This window comes from Aegilops tauschii, chromosome 7 (genome assembly GCF_002575655.3).
Source record: "Aegilops tauschii subsp. strangulata cultivar AL8/78 chromosome 7, Aet v6.0, whole genome shotgun sequence".
Taxonomy (NCBI): Eukaryota; Viridiplantae; Streptophyta; class Magnoliopsida; order Poales; family Poaceae; genus Aegilops; species Aegilops tauschii.
In genome coordinates, this window is record NC_053041.3 from 439,137,952 (window position 1) to 439,157,845 (window position 19,894).

Genomic DNA, 19,894 nt, shown 5'->3' on the forward strand with positions numbered 1-19,894 from the left:
ACCAAAAAGCCAAAGCTTGGGGATGCCCCGGAAGGCATCCCCTCTTTCGTCCTCAACCATCGGTAATTTACTTGGAGCTATATTTTTATTCACCACATGACATGTGTTTTGCTTGGAGCGTCTTGTATGATTTGAGTCTTTGTTTGTTAGTTTGCCACAATCATCCTTGCTGTACACATCTTTTGAGAGAGACACACATGATTCGGAATTTGATAGAATACTATATGTGCTTCACTTATATCTTTTGAGCTATATAGTTTTTGCTCTAGTGCTTCATTTATACCTTTTAGAGCACGGTGGTGGTTGTATTTTATAGAAATTATTGATCTCTTATGCCTCACTTATATTATTTTGAGAGACTTAAACAGCATGGTAATTTTATTTAATTGTGAAATTAATCTTCTAAATTGAGTTCATTGAATGTTATGAGAAGTTAGATACTTGATAAGTGTTTTGAGATATAAAGGTAGTAATATTAGAGTGTGCTAGTTGAGTAACTGTGAAATTGAAAAATACTTGTGTTAAAGTTGTCAAGTCCTGTAGCATGCACGTATGGTAAAAGTTGTGTTACAATCTTGACACATAGGTGTTCTTTTATTGCTTTCCTTATGAGTGGCGGTCGGGGACGAGCGATGGTCTTTTCCTACCAATCTATCCCTCTAGGGGCATGCGTAGTAGTACTTTGCTTCGAGGGCTAATAAAATTTTGAAATAAGTATATGAGTTCTTTATGACTAATGTGAGTCCATGGATTATACGCACTCTCAACCTTCCACAATTTTCTAGCCTCTACGGTACCGCGCATTGCCCTTTCTCACCTTGAGAGTTGGTGCAAACTTCGCCGGTGCATCCAAACCCCGTGATATGATATGCTCTATCACACATAAGCCTCCTTATATCTTCCTCAAAACAGCCACCATACCTACCTATCATGGCATTTCCATAGCCATTCCGAGATATATTGCCATGCAACTTTCCACCGTTCCGTTTATTATGACACGCTTCATCATTGTCATATTGCTTTGCATGATCATGTAGTTGACATCGTATTTTGTGGCAAAGCCACCATTCATAATTTTTTCATACATGTCACTCTTGATTCATCGCATATCCCGGTACACCGCCGGAGGCATTCACATAGAGTCATATTTTGCTCTAAGTATTGAGTTGTAATTGTTGAGTTGTAAATAATAAAAGTGCGATGATCATCATTATTAGAGCATTGTCCCATGTGAGGAAAGGATGATGGAGACTATGATTCCCCCACAAGTGGGGATGAGATTCCGGACTAAAAAAAAGAGGCCAAAAAAGAAAAGAAAAAAGGAGAAGGCCCAAAAAATGAGAGAAAAAGAGAGAAGGGACAATGTTACTATCCTTTTTCCACACTTGTGCTTCAAAATAGCACCGTGATCTTCATGATAGAGAGTCTCCTATGTTGTCACTTTCATATAGTAGTGGGAATTTTTCATTATAGAACTTGGCTTGTATATTCCAATGATGGGCTTCCTCAAAATGCCCTAGGTCTTCGTGAGCAAGCAAGTTGGATGCACACCCACTTAGTTTCTTTTGTTGAGCTTTCATATATTTATAGCTCTAGTGCATCCGTTGTATGGCAATCCCTACTCCTCTCATTGACATCAATTGATGGGCATCTCCATAGCCTATTGATTAGCCGTGTCAATGTGAGACTTTCTACCTTTTTTTCTTCTATCATAACCCCCATCATTATACTTTACTCCACCCATAGTGCTATATCCATGGCTTGCGCTCATGTATTGCGTAAGAGTTGAAAAGGCTGAAGCGCGTTAAAAAGTATGAACCAATTGCTCGGCTTGTCATCGGGGTTATGCATGATGAGAACGTTTGTGTGACAATATTGAAACATAGCCTAACTATATGATTTTGTAGGGATAAGCTTTCTTTGGCTATGTTATTTTGATAAGACATAATTGCTTGGTTAGCATGTTTGAAGTATTATTGTTTTTATGTCAACATTAAACTTTTATCTTGAATCTTTCGGATCTAAATATTCATGCCACAATAAAAAGATTTACATTGAGAATTATGCTAAGAAGCATTCCACGTCAAAAATTCTGTTTTTATCATTTACCTACTCGAGGACGAGCAAGAATTAAGCTTGGGGATGCTTGATACGTCTCCAACGTATCTATAATTTTTGATTGTTCCATGCTATTATATATTCTGTTTTGGATGTTTAATGGGCTTATTTATACACTTTTATATTATTTTGGGGACTAACCTATTAACCGGAGGCCCAGCCTAAATTGCTGTTTTTGCCTATTTGAGTGTTTCGCAGAAAAAGAATATCAAACGGAGTCCAAACGGAATGAAACCTTCGGGAACGTGATTTTTGGAACAAACGTGATCCAGAGGACTTGGAGTGGACGTCAAGCAATAGACGAGGAGGCCACGAGGTAGGGGGCGCGCCCACCCCCACCAGGCGCGCCCTCCACCCTCGTGGGCCCCTCGTGGCTCCACCGACCTACTTCTTCCTCCTATATATACCTACGTACCCCCAAACCATCAGAAGCGACCACAAAAACCTAATTCCACCGCCGCAACCTTCTGTACCCGTGAGATCCCATCTTGGGGCCTTTTTCGGCGTCCTGCCGGAGGAGGCATTGATCACGGAGGGCTTCTATATCAACACCATAGCCTCTCCGATGATGTGTGAGTAGTTTACCTCAGACCTTCGGGTCCATAGTTATTAGCTAGATGGCTTCTTCTCTCTCTTTGGATCTCAATACAAAGTTCTCCTCGATTCTCTTGGAGATCTATTCGATGTAATCTTCTTTTGCGGTGTGTTTGTCGAGATCCGATGAATTGTGGGTTTATGATCAAGATTATCTATGAACAATATTTGAATCTTCTCTGAATTCTTTTATGTATGATTGGTTATCTTTGCAAGTCTCTTCGAATTATCAGTTTGGTTTGGCCTACTAGATTGATCTTTCTTGCAATGGGAGAAGTGCTTAGCTTTGGGTTCAATCTTGCGGTGTCCTTTCCCAGTGACAGCAGGGGCAGCAAGGCACGTATTGTATTGTTGCCATCGAGGATAAAAAGATGGGGTTTATATCATATTGCATGAGTTTATCCCTCTACATCATGTCATCTTGCTTAAAGTGTTACTCTGTTCTTATGAACTTAATACTCTAGATGCATGCTGGATAGCGGTTGATGTGTGGAGTAATAGTAGTAGATGCAGAATCGTTTCGGTCTACTTGTCACGGACGTGATGCCTATATACATGATCATACCTAGATATTCTCATAACTATGCTCAATTCTATCAATTGCTCGACAGTAATTTGTTCACCCACCGTAATACTTATGCTATCTTGAGAGAAGCCACTAGTGAAACCTATGGCCCCCGGGTCTATTTTCCATCATATTAATCTCCCGTTATTTCCATTATTGTTTACTTGCTTTCTTTACTTTTACTCTTTATCATAAAAATACCAAAAATATTATCTTATCATCTCTATTAGATCTCACTCTCGTAAGTGACCGTGAAGGGATTGACAACCCCTTTATCGCATTGGTTGTGAGGTTCTTATTTGTTTGGGTAGGTGCAAGGGACTTGAGCGTGACCTCCTACTAGATTGGTTCTCAAAAACTGAGGGAAATACTTACGCTACTTTACTGCATCACCCTTTCCTCTTCAAGGGAAAACCAACGCAGTGCTCAAGAGGTAGCAATATTCTAGGAAGATCTTCATCGGTCAAACCGCATAACAACATGCGTTGTTCCCTTTATCATCGGTATGTTACTTGACCGAGATTCGATCATCGGTATCTCAATACCTAGTTTAATCTCGTTACCGGCAAGTCTCTTTACTCGTTCTGTAATGGATCATCCTGCAACTAACTCATTAGTCACATTGCTTGCAAGGCTTATAGTGATGTGCATTACCGAGAGGGCCCAGAGATACCTCTCCGAAACACGGAGTGACAAATCCTAATCTCGATCTATGCCAACCCAACAAACACCATCGGAGACACCTGTAGAGCATCTTTATAATCACCCAGTTATGCTGTGACGTTTGATAGCACACTAAGTGTTCCTCCGGTATTCAGGAGTTGCATAACCTCATAGTCATAGGAACATGTATAAGTCATGTAGAAAGCAATAACAATAAACTAAACGATCATAGTGCTAAGGTAACGGATGGGTCAAGTCAATCACATCATTCTCTAATGATGTGATCCCGTTAATCAAATGACAACTCATGTCAATGGCTAGGAAACTTAACCATCTTTGATCAACGAGCTAGTCAAGTAGAGGCATACTAGTGACACTCTGTTTGTCTATGTATTCACACATGTACTAAGTTTCCGGTTAATATAATTCTAGCATGAATAATAAACATTTATCATGATATAAGGAAATATAAATAACAACTTTATTATTGCCTCTAGGGCATATTTCCTTCAGTCTCCCACTTGCACTAGAGTTAATAATCTAGATTACATTGTAATGATTCTAACACCCATGGAGTCTTGGTGCTGATCATGTTTTGCTCGTGAGAGAGGCTTAGTCAAAATGTCATCAATCATGGAGTCTTATTCAAGTATCCTTTTATGCTATCCAGAAATATTGTATCATTTCCAATCAGCAATATGTCATCCACATATAATATTAGAAATGCTATAGAGCTCCCACTCACTTTCTTGTAAATACAGGCTTCTCCAAAAGTCTGTATAAAACCATATGCTTTGATCACACTATCAAAATGTTTATTCCAACTCCGAGAGGCTTGCACCAGTCCATAAATGGATCGCTGGAGCTTGCACACTTTGTTAGCATCCTTTGGATCAATTAAACCTTCTGGTTGCATCATATACAACTCTTCTTCTAGAAATCCATTCAGGAATGCAGTTTTGACATCCATTTGCCAAACTTCATAATCATAAAATACGGCAATTGCTAACATGATTCAGACAAACTTAAGCATCGCTACGGGTGAGAAAGTCTCATCGTAGTCAACTCCTTGAACTTGTCGAAAACCTTTCGCAACAAGTTGAGCTTTGTAGACAGTAACATTACCGTCAGCGTCAGTCTTCTTCTTGAAGATCCATTTATTCTCGATGGCTTGCCGATCATCAGGCAAGTCAACCAAAGTCCACACTTTGTTCTCATACATGGATCCCATCTCAGATTTCATGGCCTCAAGCCATTTTGTGGAATCTGGGTCATCATTGCTTCCTCATAGTTCGTAGGTTCGTTATGGTCTATTAACATGACGTCCAGAACAGGATTATCGTACCACTCTCGTGCGGATCTTACTCTGGTTGACCTACGAGGTTCAGTAGTAACTTGATCTGAAGTTTCATGATCACTATCATTAGCTTCCTCACTAATTGGTGTAGGAATCACTGGAACTGATTTCTGTGATGTACTACTTTCCAATTCAGGAGAAGGTACAATTACCTCATCAAGTTCTACTTTCCTCCCACTCACTTCTTTCGAGAGAAACTCCTTCTCTAGAAAGGATCCATTCTTAGCAACGAATATCTTGCCTTCGGATCTGTGATAGAAGGTGTACCCAACAGTCTCCTTTGGGTATCCTATGAAGACACATTTCTCCGATTTGGGTTCGAGCTTATCAGGTTGAAGCTTTTTCACATAAGCATCGCAGCCCCAAACTTTAAGAAACGACAACTTGGGTTTCTTGCCAAACCACAGTTCATATGGTGTCGTCTCAACGGATTTAGATGGTGCCCTATTTAACGTGAATGCAGCCGTCTCTAAAGCATAACCCCAAAATGATAGCGGTAAATCAGTAAGAGACATCATAGATCGCACCATATCTAATAAAGTGCGGTTACGACGTTCGGACACACCATTACGCTGTGGTGTTTCGGGTGGCGTGAGTTGCGAAACTATTCCGCATTGTTTCAAGTGAAGACCAAACTCGTAACAAATATTCTCCTCCACGATCAGATCATAGAAACTTTATTTTCTTGTTACGATGATTTTCTACTTCACTCTGAAATTCTTTGAACTTTTCAAATGTTTCATACTTATGTTTCATCAAGTAGATATACCCATATCTGCTCAGATCATCTGTGAAGGTTAGAAAATAATGATACCCGCCGCGAGCATCAACACTCATCGGACTGCATACATCAGTATGTATTATTGCCAACAAGTTTGTTGCTCGCTCCATTGTTCCGGAGAACGGAGTTTTAGTCATCTTGCCCATGAGGCATGGTTCACATGTATCAAGTGATTCATAATCAAGTGATTCCAAAAGCCCATCAGCATGGAGTTTCTTCATGCGCTTTACACCAGTATGACATAAACGGCAGTGCCACAAATAAGTTGCACTATCATTATTAACTTATATCTTTTGGCTTCAATACTATGAATATGTGTATCACTACTATCGAGATTCAACAAAAATAGACCACTCATCAAAGGTGCATGACCATAAAAGATATTACTCATATAAATAGAACAACCATTATTCTCTGATTTAAATGAATAACCGTATCGCATCAAACAAGATCCAGATATAATGTTCATGCTCAACGCTGGCACCAAATAACAATTATTCGGATCTAAAACTAATCCCGAAGGTAGATGTAGAGGTAGCATGCCGACCGCGATCACATCGACTTTGGAACCATTTACCACGCGCATCGTCACCTCGTACTTAGCCAATCTTCGCTTAATCCATAGCCCCTGTTTCGAGTTGCAAATATGAGCAACAGAACCAATATCAAATACCCAGGCGCTATGGCGAGCATTAGTTAAGTACACATCAATAACATGTATATAAAATATACCTTTCACTTTGCCATCCTTCTTATCCGCCAAATACTTGGGGCAGTTCTGCTTCCAGTGACCAGCCCCTTTGCAGTAGAAGCACTCAGTCTCAGGCTTAGGTCCAGATTTGGGCTTCTTCACTTGAGCAGCAACTTGCTTGCCGTTCTTCTTGAAGTTCCCCTTCTTCCCTTTACCCTTCTTCTTGAAACTGGTGGTCTTGTTGACCATCAACACTTGATGCTCCTTGATTTCTACCTCCGCAGCTTTTAGCATCGCGAAGAGCTCGGGAATTGTCTTATCCATCCCTTGCACATTATAGTTCATCACGAAGCTTTTGTAGCTTGGTGGCAGTGATTGAAGAACTCTGCCAATGACACTATCATCAGGAAGATTAACTCCCAGTTGAGTCAAGTGGTTGTGGTACCCAGACATTCTGAGTATATGTTCACTGACATAACTATTCTCCTCCATCTTGCAGCTATAGAACTTATTGGAGACTTCATATCTCTCAATCCGAGCATTTTCTTGAAATATTAACTTTGAAGGAACATGCGGTGCCCCCATGTTTGGTTTTGGTAATTGATGACAATCTCTATGGACTAATGGTTGCCTTGAGTTATATTTGAAGGATTTTTCCATAGGCATTTCTTGAAGTTCATGTGTTGGTTTCAAGGAGTTTATGTGGTGACCAAGGTGTTATTAAGGAATTATCCAAAGATTGGTCATGTGAGAGTTGAGCTTATTGCAAGCATGTCTTGGAGAAGAAGATTGTGTGATCATTCATGTATATCTTCAAGACATCATCCAAATGAAGAGAGTTGAAAAGATTCATGGTTGATCAAGACTAAGTCAAGAGTGAATCAACTTGATCAACTCACAAAGCGTAGAAGATGTACCGAGAGGGATCAAGCGATCCCATGGTGTGGTGAGCATTGTCAATTACGCTTTGTGTACTAACCCATGATCTTCGTGAGAGTTCTTTGTGGGGTTAGGTTGCGGTGTGCAAGTTCAAGTGAAGCATCATGAAGAGATCAAATGCTTGAAGCTTGCCGTCCATTGTGGTGACAATGGACTTGTGAAGATGTTGCGGTGTGCAAGTTCAAGTGAAGCATCATGAAGAGATCAAATGCTTGAAGCTTGCCGTCCATTGTGGTGACAATGGACTTGTGAAGATGTGCGGAAGAGTGGCTCACCCATAGTGGAGCATGGGGGAGCAATCAACTAGTCTTCATCGAGCCAGCGCAACCAAGAAAGGTGGTCCAACTTGAGGGAGTCAAGATCGTCATCATCTAGCTCAAGTGGACCATGTGCAAGGCAAAGGTTTGCTCTTGATAGGTTTTCTATTTTACCGGTCTCATGATGGTAGGTGGGAGACCGGGTTATAGGACCGATTGCCGTACTATCAAGGGGGCTCTCGATGAGTAGCTTGATCGTATCGTTCATAGAGAGCTCAAACCATTGCATCCTTGCATCATCTTTATTGGTTCTTGTTTGGTTCTTCTCTTTGTGAGTTCTGGAGCTTATGGTCATCTTGATGACAAGCTCGAGTTCATCGAAAACGGAGTTCACTCGCATCTTCTATGATGTTTTCTATGTTGGAGGTTATGCCGGTTCTTCTTGGTTGGAGGTTTCACTCCTCTATTTGATGCTACTCGTCTTCCTCTATCCAACAAGCTTGAGTTTGCTCAATTCAAAGCTCATATGCAGAAGTTATGGCAGTTTTGGTTTCCTAGAGGTAGTACCGCGGGCCGGAGTGGTAGTACCGCTTGGGTGCTACAAGCGGTAGTACCGCTCTAGAGCGGTAGTACCACTCCTGAGCGGTAGTACCGCTGGTAGCCCCCAGCCGTAGTACCGCTGCGGTCTCGTGCTAGTACCGCCTCGATTCGAGGGGTCTTTTTTCGTGTCGGGTTTTACGGTACTGGCAACGGCAGTGGGGGCCGTTGTACCGCTCGTATGCGGTAGTACCGCCCTGCCACCGCGGTAGTACCGCTCTGGGCCCAGCGGTAGTACCGCGAGGGGGAGCGGTAGTACCGCTTATAGGGGCAAGCGGTAGTACCGCTGGCCAAGCGGTAGTACCGCTCTCTGCGGGGCTGAAGTGGGGGTAACGGTTGGATTGTTCCCCCCACTATATAAGGAGGTCTTCTTCCCCAATGAACCTTATCCTTCGAGCTCGTGTTCTTCCCCCATTGTTGACCTTCTTCGAGCTTGCTAACTCTCTATCCCTCCATGGATTCTTGCTAGTTTTTGAGGGAAAAGAGAGAGGAGATCTAGATCCACATTTCCACCAATCACTTTCTCCTCTTTGTGAGGGGAACCCCTTGGATCTAGATCTTGGAGTTCTTGGTGTTCTCCTTCTTGTTCTTCCTCTCTTTTTCCTCCCTAGCATTAGTTGCTTCGGTGGGATCTGAGAGAGAAGGACTTGGGCACTCCGTGTGCCCTTGCCATTGCATTTGGTGCATCGGTTTGAGTTCTCCACGGTGATACGTGGAAGTTACAAGTTGAGAAGCTTATTACTCTTGGGTGCTTGGTGCCCTTGAGCTTGTTCCTCTTGGGTGCTTGGGCGCCCTAGACGGTTGGTGGTGTTCGGAGCTCAATCATTGTGGTGTAAAGCTCCGGGCAAGTGTCGGGGTCTCCAATTAGGTTGTGGAGATCGCCCCGAGCAATTTGACGGGTTCCGGTGACCGCCCCCAAGGGTTGCCAAAGTGTACGGGTTCGGTGACCGCCCCCAAGGGTTGCCATTTGTACGGGTTCGGTGACCGCCCTCAAGGGTCCCTTAGTGGAATCACGGCATCTTGCATTGTGCGAGGGCGTGAGGAGATTACGGTGGCCCTAGTGGCTTCTTGGGGAGCATTGTGCCTCCACACCGCTCCAAACGGAGATTAGCATCCGCAAGGGTGTGAACTTCGGGATACATCGTCGTCTCCGCGTGCCTCGGTTATCTCTTATCCGAGCTCTTTACTTATGCACTTTACTTTGTGATAGCCATATTGCTTCTTGTCATATATCTTGCTATCACCTAGTAGGTTTTCTTGCTTAGCATAAGTTGTTGGTGCACATAGGTGAGCCTAGTTGTTGTAGGTTTTGTGCTTGACAAATTAACCGCTAGGTTTATTCCGCATATGTTCAAGCCTAAACCGTAATTATTTTAAAGCGCCTATTCACCCCCCATCTAGGCGATATCCACGATCTTTCAAACTTCAACTCCTAGAACATCTCATATGCTCCATGACGTACAAAACATCGTTGAAGTCCCGGTTCTAAGCCGTAAAGCATGGCACACTGAACTATTGAGTAGTCATCAGCTTTGCTCTGCCAGACGTTCTTAACGTCATCAGTAGCATCTGCAGCAGGCCTAGCACCTAGCAGTGCTTCCAGGATGTAATTCTTCTGTACAGCAATGAGGATAATCCTCAAGTTACGGACCTAGCCCGTGTAGTTGCTACCATCATCTTTCAACTTAGCTTTCTCTAGGAAAGCATTAAAATTCAACGGAACAGTAGCACGGGCCATTTATCTACAACAACATAGATATGCAAAATACTATCAGGTACTAATTTCATGATAAATTAAAGTTCAATTAATCATATTACTTAAGAACTCCCACTTAGATAGACATCCCTCTAATCATCTAAGTGATCGCGTGATCCAAATCAACTAAACCATGTCCAATCATCACGTGAGATGGAGTAGTTTTCAATGGTGAACATCACTATGTTGATCATATCTACTATATGATTCACGCTCGACCTTTCGGTCTCAGTGTTCCGAGGCCATATCTGCATATGCTAGGCTCGTCAAGTTTAACCCGAGTATTCTGCGTGTGCAAAACTGGCTTGCACCCGTTGTATGCGAACGTAGAGCTTATCACACCCGATCATCACGTGGTGTCTCGGCACGACGAACTTTCGCAACGGTGCATACTCAGGGAGAACACTTGTACCTTGAAATTTAGTGAGAGATCATTTTATAATGCTACCGCCGAACTAAGCAAAATAAGATGCATAAAGGATAAACATCACATGCAATCAATATAAGTGATATGATATGGCCATCATCATCTTGTGCCTTTGATCTCCATCTCCAAAGCACCGTCATGATCACCATCGTCACCAGCTTGACACCTTGATCTCCATCGAAGCATCGTTGTCGTCTCGCCAACTATTGCTATCATGACTATCGCTACCGCTTAGTGATAAAGTAAAGCAATTACATGGTGATTGCATTGCATACAATAAAGCGACAACCATAATGCTCCTGCCAGTTGCCGATAACTATTACAAAACATGATCATCTCATACAACAATTTATATATCATCACATCTTGACCATATCACATCACAGCATACCCTGCAAAAACAAGTTAGACGTCCTCTACTTGTTGTTGCAAATTTTACGTGGCTGCTACGGGATTAGCAAGAACCGTTCTTACCTACGCATCAAAAACCACAACGTTTTTTCGTCAAGTGTGCTGTTTTAACCTTCAACAAGGACCGGGCGTAGTCACACTCGATTCAACTGAAGTTGGAGAAACTGACACCCGCCAGCCACATGTGTGCAAAGCACGTCGGTAGAACCAGTCTCGCGTAAGCGTACGCGTAATGTCGGTCCGGGCCGCTTCATCCAACAATACCGCTGAACCAAAGTATGACATGCTGGTAAGCAGTATGACTATTATCGCCCACAACTCTTTGTGTTCTACTCGTGCATCTAACATCTACGCATAGACCTGGCTTGGATGCCACTGTTGGGGAACGCAGTAATTTCAAAATTTTCCTACGCACACGCAAGATCCATCTAGGTGATGCATAGCAACGAGCGGGAGAGTGTGTCCACATACCCCCGTAGACTGAAAGCGGAAGCGTTATGACAACGCGGTTGATGTAGTCGTACGTCTTCACGATCCGACTGATCCTCGCACCGAAGGTACGACACCTCTGTGATCTGCACACGTTCAGCTCGGTGACGTCCCACGAACTATAGATCCAGCTGAGGTCGAGGGAGAGTTTCGTCAGCACGACGGCGTGGTGACGGTGATGATGAAGTTACCTGCGTAGGGCTTCGCCTAAGCACTTCAACGATATGACCGAGGTGGAAATCTGTGGAGGGGGCACCGCACACGGCTAAGACAACTGTCAACTTGTGTGTCGTAGGGTGCCCCCTGCCCCCGTATATAAAGGAGCAAGGGGGAGGCCGGCCGGCCCTCCTGGGGTGCGCTCCAAGTAGGATTTCTACTAGGAATCCTATTCCTAGTAGGTTTCCAACAAGGGAAGAGAGGGGGGAGGAAGGAGAGAGAGAGAGGGAGAAGGAAAGGGGGCGCCGCCCCCTTCCCTAGTCCAATTCGGACCCAAGGGGGAGGGGGCACGCGGCCTGCCCTAGTCGCCCCTCTCTCTCTCTCTCCACTAAGGCCCATGTGGCCCATTAGTTCCCCCGGGGGGTTCCGGTAACCCTCCGGCACTCCGGTTTTATCCGAAACTTCTCTGGAACATTTTCGGTGCCCGAATATAGTCGTCCAATATATCAATCTTTATGTCTCGACCATTTCGAGACTCCTCGTCATGTCCATGATCACATCCGGGACTCCGAACAACCTTCGGTACATCAAAATACATAAACTCATAATACCGATCATCACCGAACGCTAAGCGTCCTGACCCTACGGGTTCGAGAACTATGTAGACATGACCGAGATTCACTTCCTGTCAATAACCAATAGCGGAACCTGGATGCTCATATTGGTTCCTACATATTCTACGAAGATCTTTATCGGTCAAACCGCATAACAACATACGTTGTTCCCTTTGTCATCGGTATGTTACTTGCCCGAGATTCGATTGTCGGTATCTCAATACCTAGTTCAATCTCATTACCGGCAAGTCTCTTTACTCGCTTTGTAATGCATCATCCCGGAACTAACTCATTAGTCACATTGCTTGCAAGGCTTATAGTGATGTGCATTACCGAGAGGGCCCAGAGATACCTCTCCGAAACACGGAGTGACAAATCCTAATCTCGATCTATGCCAATCCAACAAACACCATCAGAGACACCTGTAGAGCATCTTTATAATCACCCAGTTACGTTGTGACGTTTTATAGCACACTAAGTGTTCCTCCGGTTTTTGGGAGTTGGATAATCTCATAGTCATAGGAACATGTATAAGTCATGAAGAAAGCAATAGCAATAAACTAAACGATCATAGTGCTAAGCTAACGGATGGGTCAAGTCAATCATATCATTCTCTAATGATGTGATCCCGTTCATCAAATGACAACTCATGTCAAAAGCTAGGAAACTTAACCATCTTTGATCAACGAGCTAGTCAAGTAGAGGCATACTAGTGACACTCTCTTTGTCTATGTATCCACACATGTACTAAGTTTCCGGTTAATAGAATTCTAGCATGAATAATAAACATTTATCATGATATAAGGAAATATAAATAACAACTTTCTTATTGCCTCTAGGGCATATTTCCTTCAAAAACATGTCCACATGCTTAGAGAGAGAGAGAGGTGTCGATAAAAATAAAATACAGACATAGAAGCATCATGCAAATTATTATAACAGCAACAAACTTTAACATATAACTTTTATCATAGAACTTTTATCATAGCCTTCCCATGAATAAGTAACAATTCATCACACTATCGAAGCATAAAGCATAAACTCTATTGGAAACCAACAAACTATGTTCTCAGTCAACTTTGCAACTACAATTCATCATCTTTTCAGGAAGGGTCACGTATCGGAGCCTTTAGGCAAGTCCACATACTCAACCATCATATAGTCTTATATGATTGCTAACACTCACCGCATACACATGAGCAAAACATTTCAAACGAACACATAGAAAAACAGAGGCTTATAGTTTCGCCTCCCAACGTATTCACCTCAAGGGTGGTGGTGCCAATAATGATAAGTCATGCTACCCAGATCCAACTGGATATATGTGCCTAGATCTTTTCTCACCACATGATGCTTGCCAAAAGAGAAAATAAAAAGGAATAAAGAGAAAAACTTTGACTCTTTGCATAAAAGTAAATACATAAAAGTAAAAGATAGGCCCTTCGCAGAGGGAAGCAGAGGTTGCCATGCGCTTTTTGTTTGTATGCTCAACCCCTTAGTGCAAAAGAACGTCACGTTATATTGCCCCTTATGATAGCAACCTTTATTATGTAGTCTGTCGCTTTTATTCTTTGCTATCACAAGTTCGTACAACACTCAATTTTCTCTTACACTAAATGATCTAACACTTTTAGAAGCAACTAGCATAGTGGCCCGCTCGATGCGCGGGCTAGAACTTTAAAAAGTTTATTAATGTGAATTCACTATTTTGGTTTGTGTAAATAAAAGTATGACCTAAGTGTAATGACATTTAGAAATATTGTTTTGGATCCATCGCATGCAAGGATCATTTCGAAGCTCCCCGTTATTTCCTTCTTGATGGTCCTCACTTTCATGCACTCCGTGTCTCGGGCGTGGGCTAGTAGTTAACAAAGTTTCATTACCTAACAAAGTCAATATTTGCCGTTTCTTTGCCAGGTGGTGATTGTAAATATAATTTTACCCTAAGGCATATTTTTGATGGTTTTCATGATGAGAGGAAGTTCTCTTTTATGTTAGAGGAAATGTTGGGCGCAAACCTTTTTACCATACTCTTTATGAGCGCCTCTGTTCAACACGTGGATTTGTTGGATGCGGTTGCATAATCATGTCGATAGTTTCTGTTGGTTTGACATGAAATTGCAGTTCCTTATTTATTGTCCAAACAACAATGATTTGTACCTGTTTGAGTTTTTTTATGATCATGTACTGTATATTTTTGTTTTCTTGTAGTATTTGCATCATCGAAAATTGCTTTTGGAGGCCTCCTTTTGTGAAATTCGTGACAATTTATATTTTTACATTTTTTTAAAAATACAGATATACATGGAGGCGTAATGTACAGGTATATAAATTTCCAAGACAAAATAAGTTGAAATGAGGGCTCTGCAAAAAAAACAAATTTGATGCTATTTAACACATGATACTATTCATTTTCAAAGTCCAAAATTTTGTCTTTTTTGTACTGGTCGCATTTCAAGGTATTTCGCCCTGAATTTTTACACACATGTACATTTCACCCTTGTATAGTTGCTTAATTATTTTCAGTTTTTTTTGAACTCGGAAAGTTTGAATTTTGAATTTTTCAAAAATAAAAGGGTCCATGAAGCTCGGTCGCCGAAACGCCATACTCTTTGCATCATAGAAAATTATACTAATTTAGTCTCAAACAGACGTATGCAAACTCTACTTTTTTTAGGGATGTATTACTATACGCAATCATAGCTGATTAGTAGGGAGTTTGTTAAGCCCAATAGGCTCACGCACATGTACATAGCCTCCGCACATCTATTCTCTCGCCCTCACCCCCTAAAAAATTATTCGCTCGTACTCACACCTTCACACACTCACACGCGGCTCTTGCCTGATCCCCTTTTCATTTCCTTCTATCTGCCCGCTCCAAATCTGCTTCTGCCCGATGAGTTCTGGCTGTTGACTCTGCTAATCGGCGCCGCGGATTTAATTCCCCGTCTTCGATTCCTTGCTAACCTTGTTCGTCCCACCTGCACGCACCTCTGCAGCTCGGCTCACTGGTGCCGCCACGGGTGGCACTTGATTTGGCTCCCTGAACGCTTCCTCAATATCTCAGGCGGTCAACGGGGCGGGAGTGGTCGATTAGAAGCTGGGCATTGGAGGAGGCCCGACAGGTCATCTTCATGCTCGATAGTGGCAGCCTGACTTCGGCGGCTCATTCTTCCACATGTGGTTCCCCCTTCTCCCTTTTCCTGCCTCCCTTGTTTATTTATTTCCCGTTTCTTCCTTTCTCTGCATGTGTATGGTTGAACCAATATAATGAAACCCAGGCACAACTGCACAACTTGTTAGTTAAAGATGTAAATTTGTTTATGTCGTCCACTTTTTTTCGTGCTTGGGTGGGCATCGGTGGTGTACCCCCCTGCTCCCATTCATATTGAACAAATTTAATAAGTATTTAGTTATTTGAGATTAGCTATAGCTGTAGTTTCATCGCTAAAAAAGCTATAGTTCTACTATTTCCCAAAGATAGAATTAAGTTTAATAAATGAATATGAAATAGGTGCCATTGCATTATATACGTCAACTATAACGATGCGTGGATGTTGTCACTATTGGCTTGTTCAAAAGAATAAGCTTCAGATATTAGATATATAGTGTCCACAATTGGTACTATTGAGCTATTTCCATCAAATGTTGATGCATGTTTCCAGTACTTCTGGCAGTAGTAGTTCATATTCATTTTGCGGCTTCCGCCATATTAGCATAGAAAAGCCATTTTTATTTTGAATATAGTTTGCACTGTACTAATTTTCCATCCACTTATGGTTACCTAAAAAGGCTAGTAGCAAGTGTAAGTGTGTTTTTAGTTCCTACCTTTAGAATATTTTGGTGTAGCCTATGTTGTTGACCACATCATCCTTGTTGTTGGTTCATTTGTGCTATAGAAAATAAAATAATAGATGTGATCAAGTCAGTAGGTTATCACTTGCGATTGGTTTTCCAAACTATTCCCTTCCTCTTATGTCTCTCATGAAGTCCTTTAGCTTTATGTAGAAATTCGGTCAACAATATCAGGTCTTTGTGATGTTGCTTGGCATACTTCCTGTAGCACAGATTCAATCTCCGGCCAAGCCGCGTTACACGTGAATGTCGCAAATAAATCTGTGTATCCAGCCCACCCATATATTACATAAGATTTTGGTAGTTTAATGACTTGTGTCTTGGGCTATCTGTGGAAGTTGGATGGCACATGGTAGTAGTATTGTCCTTCGTACATTGTCAGCCCTTGTATCTCCTCTTTCTTTTGTGTCTTGCAGGCCAGCATATAATTCCGTTCTTAGGTTTCCTTGATGTATTTTGATCCAGTCTAGTATGTACTGCAAAATTCAAGCAAAGGCACTGTAATTTAAGCTTTTTGCACACCATCAAGTGTTTCAATTGGTTAGTACGTTGTTATATATGATTCTTATAGCATTCCAAAATTGTTGCATGCTTTCTCTTGCCTTTTGCACCTTTTTTTCATATCTAATGTATATTTCCTTTGTGCCCATCTTCTCCGTAAGAGCATATTAATGGACACTGCATGGCCATGAATTTTGAATGGTTCTATGGTATTCTTCTTGGCCACGTATCTTTGTACTAAACAATGATATCCTATCCTTTTCTATTCTCTGTTGTATCATTGACAATCTAGGCTGCAACTTCAGTTGCAGATGTCATGTTGTGTCGTCTTAATTTCAAGTTGTGATAGTCGCCTTCTTTGAATTTATCCTTGCCATTCTGAGTTTTTTTGCTAGTCTATTATCTCTATCCAACATAGTTTTAAGCCCCTCAACAATGTGAGGATCTGTTGACTCCCTTTTATCTTCTAATTTGTATGCATTAATCCTATTTTGTCCTGTTCAATTTTCCAAATTCAGCATCAGTTTACAGATTTGTATTGTCTTAATAGAACATACATATGTGGTGCTTTTTTCTATGTCCTCGGTTTTTATGTTTTGCACTTTGTGTTACATTTAGTCATGTACACATGCATAATAGAAATACCAGGTTTATGGATGCCCAAACCGTATATCTTGATTTAATTTTCTTGTTACTTACGTCGTGGTCTTACCAGCCTGACTGATTATTGATTTTTTTGTGCCACGGGTTCTCCATTGCTCTTTTTTATTCCTGTTCCTGTATAGTCTTACATGTAGCTATCTCTATTGAATTGCTCTGCACAAACATAAATACCATTTAGTAGAAAAATGAGATTTTTTGCAGCATGAGCAATTTATTACTTGTAATAGTGGTCAATGTACATGATTAACATCTGTACAAGATATGGTTCCCTGTGGAAATTCAACAATGTTGATTTTGCCTCTGTCTTGGCTAAGCTAAAGTGCACGGAAATGTGTTCTCATGTTTTTGAAAAAGAAATAATTGATATCTACAGCCAGGACCAAATGCAACATGTTTTTTTAATATTTATTTAATAGAGAACCTCAAATTAGTTGTAGATCATAATGGAAATGCATAGGTGGCCTTGCACCATAACCATTTGTGTATGATAAACTCTGTTAGATCAAATATTTGTACATCAAATTGATTGATTTAATGAAGAATTTTTTGTAAGCTTGGAAAGAATTGAACACATAGATAACACAATTGATGTGCAAAGCAGAAGCAAGCTATAATGCTGGTTCCAGTATACCTTACTACATTTGTGCATCATGTAACGGGCATTTAGCAGTTGAAGTAAATATAGTGGATGATAATACACATAAGGAAATAACTTTGTAAATATTTGCTCACCGCACGTAGTTCATAGGTTGTTCTTTCGGCATAGTTGTCGGTCTGGCACATCTCCATGCATGTATGATCAAAAGTTGTCTCTTTTTCTTGTCTTGAAGTTTCGTTCTCCTCTCATATCTTGTCGTTGTTTATTGACTGGACTCACATCAATCAGATGACAATCTGGAATTATTTTCCCCACCCAAGCTTAAATCACAAACCCGCATGTGCCTAACTTGAATTTTTGCATTGCATATTTTAGTTGTTAACACTCATGTGATATCTCCTATTAAAGATGGTTAGTAATGGATCAGCTTGTTGGATTGCACATTTGATGATTTTAACCATCTTGGAAGGTTTCTCTCATTTTTGCTATGTGGCACACCTTTTGATTTATGTTTCTTCCTGCGCAATGAGAATGCATACATCATTAAAGAAGATGATATTGTAAAAATGTTATCGAGTATTGCTCAAGGTTAAGAAGATTTATGATTTTGATTATTTTCTAGCTTACAGTTTTATTTCTTTGTTGTCAAAGTAAAAGAGATCAACTTCCAAGAACAGTGGATGTTAAGTTCCAATCTTCATGTGAAAACACAAATATTGTGAGTATCTTTTACCCCTAGTATTGTAGTTACATGCAATTCCATAAATGCATATATTTAGCAAAGAATAAGATTGTAATTGAGGATTGCAAGTTCATGTACAATTAGGACTGAACAATTGGAAGTGGAACTGACGGCCTGATCCAAACTTAAAAGCTATTTGATTGTGTTGTCATACCATGAATTGAAGACATTGGTTGTACTGCCAATTCTGTTGTTGTTGCTGACAAAAGATTGAACTCTAAGAATAAGATGATTGCAATGAGGATATGAAGTTGATGTACAATAACCATTGAGAAGTTGCAAGGGGAGCTTAGGACATGATTTAAAACTAATTGATTGTGTTTTCATACCTTCAGTTGAAGACGTAAGTTGTAGTGTCAGATTCTTTCTTGTTGTTGAGAAAAGATTGAACTTTAAATCAGTTCTATATGATCTCTTCAGATGGTACTTATTGGAGATGGTCTGCTCGCCCAATGGAGCCGATGGCGCAATCAAGGAGATTGGGGCGCTCGCTCGTGAGAAGTTTTTAGGGAAAGCCATTTGTGGCTGTGTATATTAATTTGGAATAATATCTACATAATCAATTCAACCTATCATGATTATTGTTTATGGGATTGTAAGATTGATTGTGAGATTTGTGTGTTAGAATGTGCGACGAATGGTAAGATTGACCGTCATATGAGTGCATAGGACATGGGAATGAAAACAAAAGGGTGTAGGCTTTGATAGTTTGGGATTATGAATCAACGCACGTACCTTGGCTTGGGCCGTTGCTGACAATGCGGATTGCTGGGCGAGCCACCTCGGAGGGGATGTCATATGCCTTCTAGTCCTGCTGCGTGAGCCACCTTGGAGTGGACGGCATGTGCCTCCAAGTCCTCGCTCGCGATTTTTGACCTCAGAGGAAGGACGTAGGACTGGTAGGCATGGTGTAGCCAAGCTAGGGTTCCTTAGCATAGGGTTTCCTGTTATTTTCTTTTACTCTGTTTTTTAGTTTGGTCGTTCGCTGCGATAGGATAAAATATTCCTAGAGGAAAAAAAAAGCTAGAGGGGAGGGAAGGACGCATTGTTCTATTACAATGGCAATGGTGGGCAATTTTCAAGTAAAATTTAATCTAATGGTTATAAAAAAATTATCTAT

General features: G+C 41.2%; 1 long non-coding RNA gene across 2 annotated transcripts; it reads left to right on the top strand.

Moving 5' to 3' along the window:
- The first annotated feature begins 15,692 nt into the window (after positions 1-15,692).
- On the top strand, positions 15,693-19,379 carry LOC120970008 (uncharacterized). Of its 2 annotated transcripts, XR_012189166.1 has the most exons (3): positions 16,574-18,750; positions 18,859-19,117; positions 19,195-19,379. It is a non-coding gene; the product is annotated as an uncharacterized lncRNA (long non-coding RNA). The 2 variants fall into 2 exon arrangements; XR_012189165.1 differs by lacking the exon at positions 18,859-19,117 and having other exon boundaries at positions 15,693-18,750.
- Positions 19,380-19,894: the final 515 nt, after the last annotated feature.